We start from the raw sequence: 19,144 nt of genomic DNA, 5'->3' as shown, positions 1-19,144 counted from the left end.
ATCAGTTTATACCAGAAAATATCCCTAGGGATATCCTAGGATGTCTAACCAAAGGCTAGCCTGAAGCTTGTAAGCAGGCAGAGAAGGGAGGAGAGGACAAGGGAAGGAAAAGGGGTAGTGAGAATGGGATTTTCAGCAGGTACATACATACTGAATCACAGATCCTCTGTTTCAGAGTTCTGTGTTCATCTCCTTGTCACTCATGTGTGAATGCTCTCAACTGTCATACGTTCTTACATGTCTAGTCAGCCCTGGTTTCTCTTCCTTTCCCTACTTCTACATCCACACTAGTCTTTATTCACTGATAACCTGCCCTCTTTTTGGGTCTTAATTTTAACTATTGCTTCCACATTTTAATGTAGACCAGACTCTTTTGTCACAAGTTCTCAAGTAAATATTGATCCCCAGTTTTGAGTTCTGAAAAGGATAATGTTAAATAACTTTTGAAATGTTTGTGATTGTCAGGATTTACACTATAAGCCAAAGTAGCATATGTTTTGTAAATTGAATCTGCTTGAAGTAGCTTGGACAACGACCCATCCACTTTCGGCCTCTTGAATAACCATAATTGCAGGTGTGAGCCACCTGCACCCAGCTTGTTTTAATATTCATTTCGGTTTTTAAGGGTTCTTATTGTTGTTGTTGTTCCTTTGTATTTGAGACAAGATATTCTTTGTAGCCCCATTTGGCCTTGAAATCAATTTTATTGTCTCAGTTTCTCTCGATTAAAGGTGGGCACCATCGTACCCAGCTTGCTTCCATATTTTTGATCTAATTTAATTTTTGTCAAGATCATTATTTTCTTCTGCAAATGTAGCTCAAAAATAATATTATAATAATGGAAAAATGCACATCAATCTTGTTTCTTTGACTACATTTCTCAAAGTTAGTATCACAGGAATAGATTTGTTCATCCTTATAGCTGTATCAACAAAATTGGTAAACTCAGAGACAAATACTTTTGGAAATTCTTGTCTCAAATAATCTCCTTTAACTATAAGCTTTTATAAATGAATCCATGAATTAACTCTCTGAAATTCTATGAAATAGGTATTTTTGGTATTACTACTTTGTGAAAGGAAATCCAGATTTAAAGTTTAAGTCATTTATCCTTGATCAAATAGTTCTCAGTAGTAAAGTGCATGGGACTTGAACTCAGATTGACTGACTCCCTAAAGCTTCTCTAAATGCCTATCCCATGCAGCCTTCGGAACCACTGGAGACTGCTGTTTAAATGAAACCAGCTTAGCTAGCTGGATTCAGCTGCATTGCTGTAGAATTTTGAAAGTTTTTTTTCACATTTTTGAGGGTATAAATTCAACTGCAGCACAACTTATTCATCAGCAAACTGCCATTACTCTTGCAAGTTCTACTTAAAAGAATCATTTAATATATGCTTCTAAATGTTTTCTCTCTCTCTCTCTCTCTCTCTCTCTCTCTCTCTCTCTCTCTCTCTCTCTCTCTCTTTCTCTTTCTCTCTCCCCCTCCCTCTGTTTCTCTCCCTAGCCTTTTCCCTCTCCCTCTCTCTTTTGTGCCTGCCCTGGAGCTTGAACTCAGGGCATTCAATGCTGTCACTGAACATTTTTTGCTCAAGGCTAGTGTTCTACCACTTGAACCACAGCTTCACTTACAGTTTTTTGGTAGTAATTTGGAGTTTAAAGTCTCATAGATTTTGCTGGTTGGGCAGGCTTCAGACAGTTATCCTCAGATCTCAGCCTCCTGAGTATCTAGGATTTTAGGCGTAAACCACAGGTGACTGAGTGACTCTTAATTCACCACAGTGCTAACCGTATCACTTTTCTTTTAATCATAGATATTTATTGATTTATTTAGCCAATCCTGGGGCTTGAATTCAGGGCATAAGCACTGTCCTTGAGCTTTCTGAAGGTTGGTGCTCTTCAATTTGAGTCTCAACACCACTCTAGGCTTTTTCTGTGTATGTGGTACCAAGGAATACAATCTAGAGCTTCATGTAGGCTAGTTGAGCACTCTATCACTAGGCCACACTTCCATCCCTCACAGAAAATTTTAATGGCTTCTCTTTATGTCTTTGTATTTTTGTTGTCTTGTAATCTGTGATTCTCATTTTATTAATGTTCTCCTTACAAACATGGTTATATTAATGAGTAATTATTAAAAGAAACAAATTCATCCAGGTGCCGTGGCTCACGCCTGTAATCCTAACTACTCAGGAGGCTGAGATCTGAGGATCAAAGTTCAAAGCCGGCCCGGCACTAAAGACGTGGAAACTCTCCAATTAATCACTAGAAAACAGGAAGTGGGGCTGTGGCTCAAGGGTAGGGCGATAACCTTGAGCTGCCGAGCACAGGAAGAATGATGGTCAAGCCCAGAGGTATGGCAGTAGCCTTGAGATTAAGAGCTCAGTGACAATACCCAGGCAAAGAAAGAAAGAAAGAAAGAAAGAAAGAAAGAAAGAAAGAAAGAAAGAAAGAAAGAAAGAAAGAAAGAAAGAAAGAAAGAAAGAAAGAAAGAAAGAAAGAAAGAAAGAAAGAAGAAAGAGAGAGAGAGAGGGAGGGAGGGAGGGAGGGAGGGAGGGAGGGAGGGAGGGAGAGAGAGAGAGAGAGAGAGAGAGAGAGAGAGAGAGAGAGAGAGAGAGAGAGAGAGAGAGAGAGAGAGACAGAGAGAGAGAGAGAGAGAAAGAAAGAAAGGAAGGAAGGAAGGAAGGAAGGAAGGAAGGAAGGAAGGAAGGAAGGAAGGAAGGAAGGAAGAAAGAAAGGAAAAGAAAGCAGGAAAGAAAGAAAACAATTTAGATAGCATATAAAAGTATACTACAAAAAAAAATCTGGTAATTGTTACTAGAAAACTAGACAAACTATCTATACTTTGGTTATTGCATCCTGGGAAAGAAGTTTCAGGCAAGGAAAGGATGGGGTAGAAAAGTCTATTAGGAAAGTATTACCAGATCTGACTTTTTACCCTTATGGGGTAAAAAAAAAAAAAGAGGATAAAGAAAATGTAAGGGAAGCAATTATGAGTCCTAGAATGTCATATGACATTCATCTTCAGCCATGCTCATTGCAGAGGCATGAGCATTATGTTTAAAGAGAGGAAAATTAAATGCCAGAAGCAGAAGGTAATCATAGTTAAAGAACCCCAGTTTACAGAACAGACCTGGCTTATATGGCTGACATCAACTTGGGTGGGAACATTCCTGAGATAATTTCTCTTGCTCCCACACCATGCTATAAGTAATAAGTAACTCTCCTCATTGAAGGATTGTCCTTCCATGTACCTCTGTTTCTGAGGTAGTTTCATTTTCTTATTATAAACATGGTATAAATAAGTCTTGTATTTCCTAGAAGTAGGAATTGTAATGTAATTGGTGAGAGACTGTCTCACAGAAAATACAAATAAAAGGGAGACAGAGGTGCCAGGTTCCTCTGTTGCTTTTAGTTAATGTATGGGTTTAAGTAGGGAGCATGTGATTTCAGAGAAACCAGTTGAAATTCCTGTTATACATACACTGTCAGGGGTTGGGAATTTAGCTCAGTGGAAGAGTACTTGCCTGACAAGTATGAGGTCCTGAGAGCTGCTTCCTCTGAAGAGTTGGTTATCTCTAGGATGAGGACAGCATTAGCCTTTGGCATTTTAGTACTTACTGAGACTGCTTGTGAGAAATTCATACTCTTACATCCAGTCTACAGGATGAAATCACTTGTGAGTTGGAAATTTTTTAGTTATTGTAGGTGTTATATACCAAACATCTTTTTGGTTTCTTCCTCCAATGATAACCGTTTATTCCTCTATGGAGAATTTTCTATCTTAGGTTTTATTTGCATCTCTCCAATTTCTCACTTGATAAATGATTATTTACCAAACACAAAATAATTTCCCAATACTTACTTTAAAGGGTTTCAATACATTTCGTCAATAGAAACAGAGTTTTACATATTTAACCCTGAGAAGAATAAAAATTGGGGAAGGAACTAGCTCTTTAAAAATGTATTCCCTTTAAAGCATAAAATAATCTATCAGTTCCTATCACGTTTTCTACCTTCTGCTTATGTTTTCTTTTTTCTTCTCAGAATATAAGACAGTTACAGAGTACACCTAAAGTGGAAAGAGAAAAGTAAAATACAAGATATTTTCTAAAGCAGAGATGGAATTGTGATCTAACAGAAGCTAAGTGGGAATAACATAGAATTCATGGGTAAAACAAGTTCATCTACCAAAGATTTTATATATATATATATATATATATATATATATATATATATATATATATATCCAGTTCTGAGCTTGAGCTCAGGGCCTGAGCATTGTCCTTGTTTATTCTCAAGGCTAGAGCTCTACTTCTTGAGCCACAGCACCACTTCCAGCTTTTTCTATGTATGTGGTACCAAGGAATTGAACCTGGGCCTTCGTGCATGCTATGCAAGCACTCTACCACTAGACCAAAATCCCAGCCCTTAAAGTATATTTTTAGTAGTCATAGAGAAAAATGACAAAAAATATAAATATGAGCATCATTGTAAGTAAACTTTAAATACATTTAAACAAGATAATATCTGGGTCCTTGAATTGGAAATCAATGAGTATCTCAAAGCATAGAATTGATTATACTTGCTTATTTTACACTGTGGCTAATTCAGATGTTAACTCTCTCAGCAGACAGACAGAAACATGATTTATTCAGTCTGGAATCCTATTCTAATTAAGAAAACAAAACTGGCTCCCACTGACTGACACTTAGAAGTCACAATCCTACATTCCTCTTAGAATGGAAGACAAAGAACTGATGTTTCTAAATGTATGTCTAAAATCCTTGTAGGAGGAGGGCATTATAGGTAAAGACTGAGAAAAGATGGGGCTGGGAGTTTGGCCTAGTGGTAGAGTGCTTGCCTGGCATGCATGAAGACCCGGGTTTGATTCCTCAGTACCACATGCATAGAAAAAAGCCAGAAGTGGTGCTGAGGCTCAAGTGGTAGAGCTCTAGCCTTGAGAAAGTCCAAGGACAGTGCTCAGGCCCTGAGCTTAAGCCCAAGACTGGCTTAAAAAAAAAAGACTGAGAAAAGAAATACAATGTTTGAGGCAATAAATATTTTGAAATTATATTATAAAAGTATTCTCATACATCTAAATACCACCAAGTCAATCATTGTCTTATTTCTGTTTATCTTTGACTTTTTTTTTTCTTTTGCCATTTCTGGGCTTGAGCTCAGGGCCTGAGCACTGTCCTTGGACTTTTCTCAAGGCTAGAGTTCTACCACTTGAGCCTCAGCACCACTTCCAGCTTTTTTGTATGTATGTGGTACCAAGGAATCGAACCCAGATCTTCGTGCATGCTAGGCAAGCACTTTAACCACTAGGCCAAACTCCCGGCCCCTCTTTGACTTATTGTTAAGAACCTATAGACAATTTATTTTAAGACTATTTTTCTTAGTCTGAGGAAAAAAAAAAAAAACATGAGAAGCAAAGGTTTAACATATTTATACTAGACTGAACTGTTTCTCAGATGACTCGTTTTCAAGTTTGCAGAAAGAACATCAGATAAACTGATATGATCGTATGTTTAAAGCACTGCAATTCTATTACATTGTAAGTCTATTTTGTTAGTGAACTGTAACTGGTTTAAAGCCTTCTTTGATTAATCTTGTTTCACATTATCCTTAGTAGGGTTTTCCAAAGATTTTTTCAGTGATGGAAAAGATATGTGCAGTTACTATTGGGTAGCATGTACTTATTAGTTCAGATTAAGGAACAGTACAAAGTAAGAGATTTATGGAAGGTTGGGGTAATATTATCCATCCTTTCATAAAGACGTATTTAAAAGCTGAAAGAAACATCCCCCTTGCCTTAGGCCACACAAGTTAGTATCACAGGATAATGTCGAAGAGGGATTAAAATTCACCAACTATGACACCTTCTTTACTAAACCACACTAGATTCAAAGTGCCCCCAATAGATCAACTTTCTTCTTTCTGGAAGCACATGTTTCTTAATGCTGTTGCTGCTGAAAGATGTGTGTGTTCTTGTGGCTAATCTGTACTTCTTACATTGGGATTTAAAATTATTACAATTTCTAACAATTCGAGTTTCTAACAATTTCTACTTACATCTTTTTTTGGTAAAATGTCTTCGTTTTGTGACAGATGTCATTTTATTCATATTTTTAATTAGCTTTTAACCACTAAAAATTTCATTGCACGATGTGTACATCCCAATGTTTGGAAATTGAATGCGTTTTTTTCAGTTTGGTAAACAGCAATGCTGATATAAGTTGTATTCACAGCACATTAAAAAAAGCAAGCCTAACTGCTGTTTTTTTTCAGGAAAAAAAATCTTGTGTATACCTTCAGCACTTTAGCTATAGCAATAAATTAGCTGAGGTATTAGAATTTTACAATGTTCTTTGAGGAAGGTGAAATTTATGATTAGCTTTTATATACTCCATTATTTTCACAAAGTGCTATAAAATAATTTTACAAGTTTTTTTTTAGTCTTCCTGTGTTGTGGTAAATGATATAATTTTTCTCCTTTACAAGTAAGTAAAAGAAACCATCAGGTCAAAGAAAGGTTGTTTTTCTTCAACATGTTTATAGGAAAAACTGATGAGCACCAGAGTTGAAAAATAATACAGCTTGGTCAAAGAAAGGTTGTTTTTCTTTCTTTTTTTTTCTTTTTTTTTTTTCTTTTTGCCTGTCCTGGGCTTAGGCTCAGGCTAGAACTCTACCACTTGAGCCTCAGCACCACTTCTGGCTTTTCCTAAGTATATGGTACCATGGGATTGAACCCGGGTCTTCGTGCATGCTAGGCAAGCACTCTACCACTAGGCCAAACTCCCAGCCCAAAAGGTTGTTTTTCTTAAACATATTTGTAGGAAAAACCGATGAGCAACAGAGTTGAAAAATAATACAGCTTTGTGCTATGATTCTTTCTACAGTTCTATGCTTTTAAGCATCATAATCTAATTAAATTTAGTTTTTACTAAATTACCAATTTAGTAAATTTTACTGAATTTATGAATTAGATGAAGCTATTTAGTACTTATCATATACAGGATCTGGTTTTAAATGCCTTACAGGGAATAAATTATTTAATCTTCATGACCTCGCTATAAGAAAGATATTTTATAAAAAGAAATGGAAGCATAAAGAATTAAAATACATGATCATTCTTAAGAAAGAATACAGAGCAATGCACTGGAGCTTTGGTCCCAAAGTATGAATCCCACACCAGCAGTATTGGCATCATCCTGGAATATAATAAAGTTGCAAATGCTTGGCTTCCAACCTAGACAGACTGTTAGAAACTCAGTACATATGGCCAAGCCATATGTGTTTTAACAAGTTATTTTGACATGCCACAGTCTGGGAATTTGCTCATAGAAACGAATGAGGAGGTCTCAGGGAAAGACGTAGAGAACACATAGAGAACTAGATCCCACTCTATTCTGTATTTCAAGATTTTGTCACCATCAGAGAAGGGACAATGCAAGTGGGAGCACTTTTATTACAGTATTAACAGAAAAATACACAAGAGTCAGGGATGATTTCTCAAAGTGAGTCAGACTTAGTGGATTTTTTTTTGGACACTATTTTATGGTCCCATTTAATAAAGATGAGCAATAAGCATGAGCGCTAACATAAGGAAAAGGAGATAGTCTTTTTCTGTCCTTCAATGTTATGTATCATGAATACACATGATATATAGAGGTATCATGGAGTCAGATACATGACACGAGTAGCCAATCTTGCAAGCGTAGTGAATTGGAAGGATACAAGACAGGTAAAACCTAGCATAGTCAGCTATATTAGTTCCAGCTAGTTTGGGACAGCTTGCTCTCTGAGGTTTGTGGCTGTTTGAGGGGGGTCACATAATCTCCTGCTATAAAATAGCCCTCCTGTTGCATCAGCCTTTCGCTGCTATGTGATTGCCTCCTCCCCTGCCGTAGAGACTTTCTCAGCGCCGTTGATCCAGAACATCCATTTCAGATACCAACTGCCTGGATTTGAGTCACCAGATTTTGACCTATCAAATCAGTTGGACTTGAACCTTTCGGAGTCCAAGTTAGATGTACTCTCCTTCTTTAGAATGGTACTGCCAGGGAAAGTACCTCACCAATTCATGCTTATTAAATGGTATATCAATTTCAGGCAACAAGAAATGGTTATGAGAACTAAATCCCAAGTCCTGTGTTATTATCCACGGGACTGGAATAAATTGTAAGTGGAGATTTGCATTTATTTAATGAATTGAAACATTACTCATGGTATCTGACAGTTCATAAATGGTCAAGAACTAAGGTCTGATTATTTTTGTTAGTAATTCTACTATTATTAATCATTATCACTGTCAGTCATTATTTGACTAACAGGAGATTAAGTTATTGGTTTACCTATGACCTTCTCCTTAGAAATCCCTTTCCACCTTATTTGACAGGGCTTCTCTTCATTCCTGTGCCTGTCTGTCTGGGCCAGCTGTTGGTCCACCTGTTCTTGAAGACTAACAGTGTAAACCATGTGGACAGCTTCTCTTGATCAACAGCCAGTAATAATGTGTTAAATTATGTAGTTCTGAGAATCAATGCAGCTCACCAAAACTATTTTAATGGGAACTCCCACTTATTAACTCTTTCTTTTTAGTTAAAGTCAATAAAATAGCTAAGGACTAAATTTTGCTTGTACTACATATATTATTGTAAATTTTTTTAATAAGTTAATGTTAACTTCAAGTATGATTTCTAGAGTGTTTTCCTTACATCTCAATTTTTCTTTTTTTAAATTTTCTTCTCCACCCCCAATGCTTATTTTGCTGGTATTAGACAAGTACCCTGCTATTTATTTATCTCTTGATAGCTCTTCAATATTTTTTCTGAAGATATTCATTTTATTTATTTATTTTCCTATATTTTATTGTAATTAATAGAGGGGTTACAGTTATATTCACCAGATGGAAGGTGCATTACGTCACACACATTGATACCCCTTCTCATGAATTTGTCCCCATTTCCCTCCCTTCATCCCCTCCCCTCATTTTGTTTTCCCTCCTTCCCTTTCCTATTTCAAATAAACAAATAAACGTATATACAATATACAAGATTACAAGGTAAAATACTGTAACAATATGAGAATAACTAAGGGACAACAAAAGAGATGAGAAAAAACATAGTAGGTTAAGAACAACAATCACACATTATATAGCTCTTGTTTCTTTAACATTTTTAAGAAATATTTTTGCCCTACTTTAGAAACAAAGAATAATTCCAGGTTCATTCACCTAAGTATATATTAAGATAGAACAATCCACTTTATTTTAAGTTAATTAAATTATAAAAATTATATGTGAAAAAGTGCCATTTCTTCAATGCGCTTGCTGGTCTTCAACACACAATATGTAGATTATACTCATCATGTACCATTACGTTCCTGATTTTATTTTATGTTCTGAGCACTGAAACGAAGTACTCTGTTCATTCTAGTCCTGAGGACACATGTAAGTTCAATTATACTGAGGAAATTATATCTTTATGTCACTGTTTTCTTTTATATATCTAAGAAGATACCATTAAGAAAAAGAAAACAAAGGCCTACTTACCAATGATAAGGTAGGCTAATATTTTACAAATGTCTAAAGAAATATGTATTCATCATAATGATAGCAAATGGTTTTTTAATATCTTAGTAGATAAACTCCCTCAAAGTTCAGTTTTACATGGAAGAGTCCATGTAATGGATGATGACATGGCATCATCCTGTTACCAGGTTGTTTTTTTTTCAAATTGTTGTTTATCTCTGAATTTCTGCTCAAATCTTCCATTAAACCAATACCACATAGAAAAAAAATATCCTGGTTAACTGCTTCCATTTTTCTCATGCATCCTGAGCTGTATCATGTTAAAATAGAAGAGCAAAAACAAAATCACAAGAAGTAGGAGAAGAGAAGATAGGATAAGTAAGTATCCAGAATAATAAAAATGTATTTTCTATGAATATAAGGACAGCTGGAATATCATAAAAGAACATAGAACCCAATTGGGACAAATGAACTGAATAGCCAGTTTTCAAAAGAAAGAATACAAATGAGTAACATATGAGGAAATGTTCACATCCTAAGAATATGGTATGCAAATCAACATGACATTGATCACATCTCACTAACTAGTCAGAATGGTCACAAGCAAGAAAATGAATAGTAGATGCTAGTGAGACAGGTAATGATAAGGGCATCTTCATGTGCCACTGTTGGGCATGCCAATTACTGCTGCTACTATGGCCATCAGTGTGGAAAATAGAACTCCTATATCATCTTCTATACCAATCATGTCCTAAGGATATGTAGCCATATTTACGACAGCTTTGCTATGAAACCATCATCAACTGAAGACTGGATAAAAAGCGTAGTATATACATACAATGGAGTAGTTTTTACAACAGAGAAAGATCGAATTTATGTCATTTTCAAGCAAATGTAAGGAAATGGAGATCATTATTTTAAATGAGATAAGTCAATCTATAAAGAAGAATAGCACATGCAAGATCTGAACCTAAAATAATATTTTAATATATTAATTATATATTAAGATATAGATATAAAAGATTGACTGCTCTTTTTTTGTTTTTCATTTTGTTTTGTTTTGTTTTGCTGTGGGAAACTGTAAGTAGAAATATGGGGTGTTATTTACAGTAAGTTATTACAGCTTGTTATAAATAAGGAATAATATCCTAATCTGAAAGCCACAGATATAAATGAATTGGTAGAGAAGACAAAAGCAAATAGGAAAGCAGTGGTATCATAATAGAAATGACTCATGTGGAAGTGAAAATTAATACCCTTGATAGCACGGTCATTTTGATATAGTTACTTGGATGCTTACCTTATAATTCTATGTGTCAGTTTTCTCTGCTTTGAAGATGCAGCTGTGATATTCAAAATTAATCACAGAGATAAGAGTCAACTAAGAAAATTTAAGAACTTAGTCTAATGGTTGTATATAAGCTCTGCCTAGCCTTTCTCAGTACAAATGTCACAACTGAATAATATTCTCTCTCCCTCTCTCTCTCTCTCTCTCTCTCTCTCTCTCTCTCTCTCTCTCTCTCTCTCTCTCTCTCTCTCTCTCTCTCTCTCTCTCTCCCATTCCTTTTTTAGTACCGTTTTTTGGACTTGAATACAAACCCTGCCACAACCCTTAGCATTTTTGTTCAAGATTAGAACTATTTGAATCATAACTCCATTTCAGGCTTCTTTGGTGAGATAAAAAAATAATGGCATAGATTTTTTTGCCTGGGTTGACTTTGAATCACGATTCTAAGATCTCAGCTTCCTAAGAAGCTAGGAGTACAAGCATGAGCCACTGGTACCCAGAGAGGGTAATATTTTCATCTTTCCTACTCATATATATCAATCATATTTCATGTTACAATTTAAAATGCATACTGTATACATCAGGCACTTTGGAATTACATTATAATTCTAATTTACTTTTGTTCCAAGGGCAATAATAACCTCTGAATTTTACTAGTGATAACTTTGAAGCTTTAAATGATTATAAATTATTCAAGGTCAAATAGCTCACAAGTAGTTAAATTAAAACTTCAGTTGAAGTCAGAATGACTCCAAAGTTTAAATTATGTCAATGTATATTTGTAATAATAAGCATCCCCTCCAAGATGTGTGTTATTCAAAGATCTTTATGGACAGCCCCTATTATCAAGAAACCAGGAGAGAAGAAAGTAAAATGCACCAGACGCCAGACTGTGATTTTCCTGACACTCAGTATCTTATGATTGGACAAACTAGATTTCCCACTAGAACACAATGCTGTCTAAATCTGCACAATGTGCAGCCGAATAATATGAAATTGTCATACTACTAAATTTTTAACTTGTCAGCACATCACACCATCAGCCCAGAAATGTGAGCAAAGGATCCTGTCTCTTAGATGCTGAGACATTCAAATGACATAATATTAGAGAAAATGCCTCTCAAAGGGCAAGTATTTAACTCAGTTATATATGTGATGACTTTCATTAAGTTCTTTGGCAACTGTGAATTTTCTCAGTAGCAGTAAAATACTTTAAGATTCTTTGTAATTGATGGTGAACAGAAGAAAATATACAGTTTATCTGTAGCTAATGTTTTGTAGTTCTGAGTCAATGAAAAAGCTGGACACACTAGGAGTGATAGACTTTGCTAAGAATGGATACTAAAATAATGATTATAGCAAACCTCTAAGTGAAGTGTAATACAATGCAGTTCAATACAAGACAGTACATACTCAATTTAACCCAGAGGATAAGTTTAACTAGGATTTAGAGGGCTGTAAAAGGAGTCTTTTTTTTTCCAGTTGAGATTCTCCTTTATTTGTATATTTCAAGCAAAGTTATCATTTTAACAGATATGCAGACACATGTACATATGTCCATATCCTGGCTTATCCTCGAAATAGGTTGGAATATTTTATTGGTTCTCTCAGGAATTAATGAAGGATGTATTTTCTTTAAAAGTTACCAGCAAGCCATATACTATTCACATCTCTGGTTATTTTTAAGATAGAGTCTCATTTTTGGCTGGAAAACTGGGTTTGTATTTCAGAGTTCTTACTTACACTTCCTATGGGCGTTGGGATGACTGGAAAGAACCATTGCATCCAGATTACAAACTTTTGCCCAGACTGACCTTGAACCATGAGCTACCCGACCTCAGGTTTCTATGTAGCTAGGATTATAGACATGAAATCACCACAGGCAGCTTTCTGCATGTTTTGTAAATGGAGTCTTCAACTGGAACCCACAGCATAAGCATTAACCAGTGAGAGAAAGAATTGCAAAGAAAAAGAACAGGCAAAACCACTCATAGAGACCACAGGTCCAGTGAGCATATGAGGAGATCAAAATATGGCAGTGCCTACAATTTTGTAATTGATGCTTTTGTGCTTATGCATCCTATAGAAATGATCTTTGTGAATACATAGGTTCTATTGCAGAACATATTCTGACTGATTTATCAGTGTTATAGGAAGCCATCCATAAAAGTATTTCAGCCTTGGGGCCAGGAGTTTGGCCTAGTGATAGAGTGCTTGCCTAGCATGCACGAATACCCGGGTTCGATTCCTCGGTACCACATACATAGAAAAAAGCCGGAAGTGGTGCTGAGGCTCAAGTGGTAGAGCTCTAGCCTTGAGAAAGTCCAAGGACAGTGCTCAGACCTTGAGCTCAAGCCCAGGACTGGCCAAAAAAAAAAGTATTTCAGCCTTTGCAGAATAAGTTAAAGCATGAAAAGGCTCCTAACACCTTTCCTTAGCACCGTTTTCCACAGTAAAGCACTATACTGTACCTCATGAGAATACCACTGCCAGTGTGCTTGCATTATTGATCAAATCTGTCACCAGCAAATTCCTTAAACTGGATGCATTTTAAATGGGTAGGATAGACAACTGACTGTGAAGAGAATGATTTTGCAAATTTCTCTAGAGTTCTCTTAATTAAGTTCAGATGGCACAGTATTGCAACTTATACTTTTCCATTTTAAAAAGTCTACTGAAAATGTGCATATAAATTAAAAACATAAGAGACAAAAGCATCAGAGACTGGTAACGGCCCTTTCTCTTCTTCTTAGATATTATATGGGGAAAACTATGAAATGGGTTTGATTGAGTGAGAAAGTAAGTTTGACCAGGCTTTCTGTGTTCAAGAGAAAGATTTACGGTTTCATTCTGAATAGCCCTCTCAGGAAGCCTACGTTCCCACCAAACACAGGAAATGATGTACATTTCTATAGCACTAAAGGACACATTATGTATTAAAAAGGACATCTGAAAGTCAGTCAGTTTTGAAGCTGTGCAGCTGCAGCATTAACTTAAATAGATCATAGCAACTTTTATAGTTTCCAAAGTGATATTATGGATCAATTTAACAGTTTTCAACAAGTACATCCTTTTAAAGATGTCATCTTGTAAAGCTCATGATAAACTGCCTGGATATAAAATAGCATTGCTTATCCTATTACCCATCTTCTCAAGAAAACTCCAGAAGCATGTGGAATAGCCAGAACTTCAGAAGCTGTACTGTTTTTCACTATGCTGCTACCTTTCCAACTTTTACCTCCCAGGAATAATCTATCTAATAAAGAAATCATGTGTTTTCTCTGTTTTCTTTCTCCAAATAGATTGATGTACTTTCTTAATGCAAATAATGGGCCATTGAAAACACCTTCAATTAGAAGTGAAATCATTACAGGTAGCAAAATATATGTAATATTTGTTTATTTATTTAAAAAAGTACTGATAGCCATAACTAACAATTATATGATAATATAAAATACAGTCATTAAGCATTTAAATTCATTTGTTACCACCATGCAATTGGTGTTTCATTTATTGACCACAATTCATTTTCAAAGTAGATGACTATATTTGTCATAAAACTTAATATTAAATCTACATTGACTTGAAAATTTGAGGTACACAAAGATAAATCATCAGAACAGTTCAGTTGAGAATTCCATAGGAATGAGAGAATTGTGGGTCACCAGAAACATGATGCCTTTAAATAAATTATATATTCTTATTCAAAAGATGTAACTATGTCTATTGCACACCATAGACTGCATTTATTGCATAAATTTAATCCTAAACCACCCATTTTTAATGGGAAAAAATGATTCGAGTGTATTCTACTTGCTATCAAAGTATAATACCCATGTGTTCTGTGGCTTTTCCCTTAAAAACTTCCTAAGACTTGACTTTTCAGAGATTACTTTTTAGTTTTTTATGAAAATTCCCTGTGCATTAGCTAATATGATTTAAAACATTTTTTTCTTTGTTTTTACTTTAAAACTTCATTTACACAGTGCTCCTCTATTGGAGCCTCCTTGGCAGGCAAATAGTTTCAGTGGGGTGTTTACCTCTTCCTTTTCAGCCCAATAGTTAGATTAGGGCTGCAGCTGCCTTTTCTGAATGGTTCATGAGGTTTGCCTCCAATGTATTTTATTTTTTTGACAAAGACCTTTGCTTTTACAAGTTTTATGATGGGTTTATACTTTTTACAAGATGCCTTTCTAAAAACATGCATAATTCCCCAGCAGTCCTTTAAAATAAAGTCAAAATACTTTTCTTTTGCTGGAGTCTTACCCCCAAAGGCTAGTATGTTTTATATATTTCCTGCCTTACTTTTCATTTTAAAAGATTTATTCTTAATCCCAGGCATATTGGAACATTATTCAGACAGAGTATCAAGTTTGCTAGGCCTCAGTGGCACATTGGCAGCCTGCATGTTGCCACAAGAGGCAGAGAGAAGGAGGTCTCAGCCCTGCAGGTAGTAGAATCCGGAGAAGCTGGACTCTTCCAGGTGGGAAATCAACCTGTCAGGAAGAGTCATTGGAAACATGATTAGTTTACTAACTTCATTAAATGAAAAAAAAAAAAAAAAGAAAGCTCTCAACACAGGTTCCCTTTGCTCTCTCAGTGTCTGCCATAGCAAAACAATCCCTGGCTTCATGGGCTGCGTGGAATGCCCTGTGGAGTCCCAGCAGGGAGACATTCCAGAGGGCTGGGGTTTCCTTTACCTTGTCAGCTGTAGACTTGTTGCAATGTCCTCTTTCTGTGACTTCTTCCTGCCCTTGCTCAATAAATCCAGTCTGAAATAAAATCCAGTAAAGATGACTTGGTTATTTTCAGAACTTGATCGACTTTCTGAATAGAGCATGTCTAGTGATTAGGCTCCTTGCTTCCTTCCCCCCAGCCATGATTGGCCTTGATTTCCCCGAAGAAATGTTCTTAAGATGAGTGCAAATTAACTTTTTAGGAAAGGATTGTTTTTTTTTCTTATTATTTTTAGTGCCTCACACAGAAGGTAGAGGAGAGCACTGCAAATCTAAATATGTATACAATCAGGATCACATCCTTATAACCTGATGATTCCAAAGGATGCTGCCAATTTGTTCAGTGGTAAACTGTAGAAAATTTGAACCAAATGTATGTATACTTGAGTTCTTTTTTTCTTCTTTCTTTTTTTGGATTTAAAACACGAGACTAGGGATCATTGAAATTTTATGAGTAACCTTTTATTTTACATTTAAAGCTGTTTATTTGCAAATAAATAGCCATATGAAATGAACTAAATGTTTTGGAATTATGTCATTGTTTTATTAGTTTTATTTCTTTTTTTAACATGTATATGCACCAAATCTTGTTCAGGTAGGAAGAAATTTGTTAAAAAAAGAGTTCCCCCCACACACATACTGTTATTTTTTCTTTTAATTTCATTTAAAATGCAAAAAATAGGAATTATAGTTACATAAATCAGACAGGAGTAATTTTCCTTTTTATATTCTTGTATCTAAATTTCCTATTGGGATACTGAGTTGGAAATGGGTTTGAGAAATGTTAAAAGTAAGTATTAAACTTTCAAATACATTATCCACTATAGTTCAATTTAATCGTTTGCTAAGTACTTAGTGAAATGAAATATCCTGTGAATTTTACTGTAAGATTTTGTCTAATAAATATTTTTCAAAAAGAACTGTCCTTCCATGAGGCAATCTGTTTGAAGACTGTAACTAAGAGTGGCAGCTAGCTATGTCTTTGCCATAGAGAAGCTCTGCAGTCTAACATAATCCCATTTCTCCATGCTTTCTTTGATTAACTGTGTTTCTGGATCCTTATTAAGACTGCATTCACCTGTGCCAAAGAGACCTGGTGTTTCTCCTACTCTTTCTTGTACTTTGCAGGTATCTGCTTTTACCTGAAGGTCTCTGATCCATTTGATATGATTCTGGTGCAGGGTGATATATAAGGATCAGACTTTAGTTTTTCTTTGTTGTTGCTTTGTTGTTTTTATTTTGTCATTGTGATGCACAGAATGGTAACAGTTCCATGTATACAATAAGGAGTACATTTCTTGCTGAATATTACTATTCTCTCCCTTGTTTTTCTCCCAGTTTCCCACATCCCACACAACCCCCCAAGCAGTAAAGTTCATTTCTAACAAATTGTCTTGTGAGTATCACTCTTGCATTGGTTATATGTAGTATGTTGGAGTGATGGGGAACTAGTAATGAAAAAAATAATTGTTTTCTAATAGAAAAGTTATTCTTCTTCTTTTGGAGTAATCATAAGGAATTTACCTTGAGGTACATATATAAAGCATATGTCATCAGCTTACATCTGACTTTTCAAGTAAGAGGGATTTCTTTCAGTTCATTTAATTGTCCATAGATGTATTATCTTACTATATGACAGAAGCATAATTATTTATTGCCCATAGTTATAGTATCATAGTTCTCTGCCTTTAATGACAAGTGATGATCTGTTATGTTTCACTTCTGTTTTTGTTTCTTCTACTCATAATTTTTAAAGGAAAAATGCTATTGTTTGAATTTAAATATAAGTAAATTAATCTGAAGCAAAATGTTATTTAACCATACATTACAGTTAGCTAAGAGAATCTTTCTTCTATGGAGAAAAGTACTGTAATACACTAACATGGAAATATGTTTTGACTTTCTAAATATGATATTATAAATTACTTTTAGCAATTCTAAGTTTTGTAGTTATTTTAATTGATATATGAATAATACAAGCCATTTAAAGCTTTGCCTTCATTTCATGCAATTAGAGATGTATCCTTTATATAAATATCAGTTTAACAGTGGGTAGGTTCAATATCTTATTTGGTACAGAATTAGCCAGGCAAGAGAATGATTGTAAATCCGATCAATACAAATCACTGCTCTTGGAGTGCAGTATAAGGAATGTGTTTTCAGATAAAGAAATAGGGCATGAACATGTTCTGACTTGTTATTGTGGATAACCACAAGAAATTGTTGTACATAAAATACAACCAACAGAAGAGTGAAAATATTTTAATCTGGCAAGTATCATCAGGTATACTGATGTTATTAGCTCTTGCATGTCTGAGTCATCGTGGAATTATAAGTAGACAGCTTCCTGAAGCACATGGAAACTATGCTTTCATAGTGAGTATCATGTGTCCACTGGGGGTGGGGGAAGGAAGGTAGTGGAGAAGTAGATCAACAGAGTAATAGATAAGAGCAGAATAATCCATATATATTTTTTCTAAGATCTTCATTATGTACATATAACAATAACACTAGCAAGGGATAACTGAATTGCTTTTTATTTACTTTAGAAGTCATGGATACTAATTGTCAAATAGGAGAATAAGCCATCCTAAAATGTCAGATCCGTCTCTTATCTTGATGTTCACTCTTTAAAATATTAAAGAAAAATCAGACATTATTCTGTGAAATATCATTTGAAATCAGTTTAAATTAATTCTGGAGTAGAAGTAGAATTTAGGTCTAATACGTAGAGAAGGTTGCTGAAACAATACACTTTCTTTTCTGAACGAATGATCTCAAAATTGATGAAAATTATCACCAGAATCTACTGGAAACTGCGTTGATGATGACTTGATCTAAAAAGGAATACACAGTCTGACCCTGAATACAAATATTATTGCATAGCCGGTGAAATACAAAATAAAGAGAACTAACATTATATAAAGACATATATAAAGACATAAATACATAGCTACCTGTACAAACTCAAAAATTATTTTCCCCTGAGTAAATTATATGAAGAAAATTATCATTACACAAATGAAATGTCTAGTCTTTCCCTCTTCATTTTTAATTGAAGTTTTATTTTTTCATTTTGTAGTGCTTTCTTTGAGAAATAATTGGAAATTGTATGAACTTTTTCTTGTCGGATTTATAATTAAGATGTATTGGTTATATTTCTCATAATTTACTAGTATACACACAGGGCACTGTTATACAAATACATTATGTTGGTGAACTATTAAATATTAGAATTACTGATGAAAATTACTTTTTACTGTTTATCAAAGTAACACCAGTTATATTTTTGTCCAAAATCCATATGTAGCAGTATGTATTGTCTAGATTCTTTTTTTTACTAGTCGTAAGGTTTGATCTCAGGGCTTTCTTAAGACTAGAGCTCTACCACTTGAGCCACAACACCATTTCCGGCTTTTTCTATATATGTGGTACAAAGGAATCAAACCTGGGTCTTTGTGTATGCTAGGCAAGGGCTCTACCACTAGGCCAAACTCCCAGCCCCTATTGTCTACATTTAATGACTGTCAATGGTTGTGATTGTTTCAGATTATCTAATGCTCTCTCTCTCTCTCATATACAC

General features: G+C 35.0%; 1 protein-coding gene and 1 pseudogene across 3 annotated transcripts in view; one reads left to right on the top strand and one right to left on the bottom strand.

Annotated features, from left to right (window-relative positions):
- The window catches only part of LOC150069509 (glycogen synthase kinase-3 beta pseudogene), a 41,971-nt pseudogene extending 26,306 nt beyond the window's left edge, over positions 1-15,665 (bottom strand).
- Epha3 (EPH receptor A3) overlaps positions 1-19,144 on the top strand; it is a 295,261-nt gene that overhangs the window by 120,016 nt on the left and 156,101 nt on the right. The gene's annotated exons all lie outside the window — the stretch shown is intronic.

Source organism: Megascapheus bottae, chromosome 1 (genome assembly GCF_031878675.1).
Source record: "Megascapheus bottae isolate mThoBot1 chromosome 1, mThoBot2.hap1, whole genome shotgun sequence".
In the NCBI taxonomy this organism is placed as follows: Eukaryota; Metazoa; Chordata; class Mammalia; order Rodentia; family Geomyidae; genus Megascapheus; species Megascapheus bottae.
Note: the sequence above shows the minus strand (reverse complement) of the source record. Positions and strands in the feature narration are given on the sequence as shown.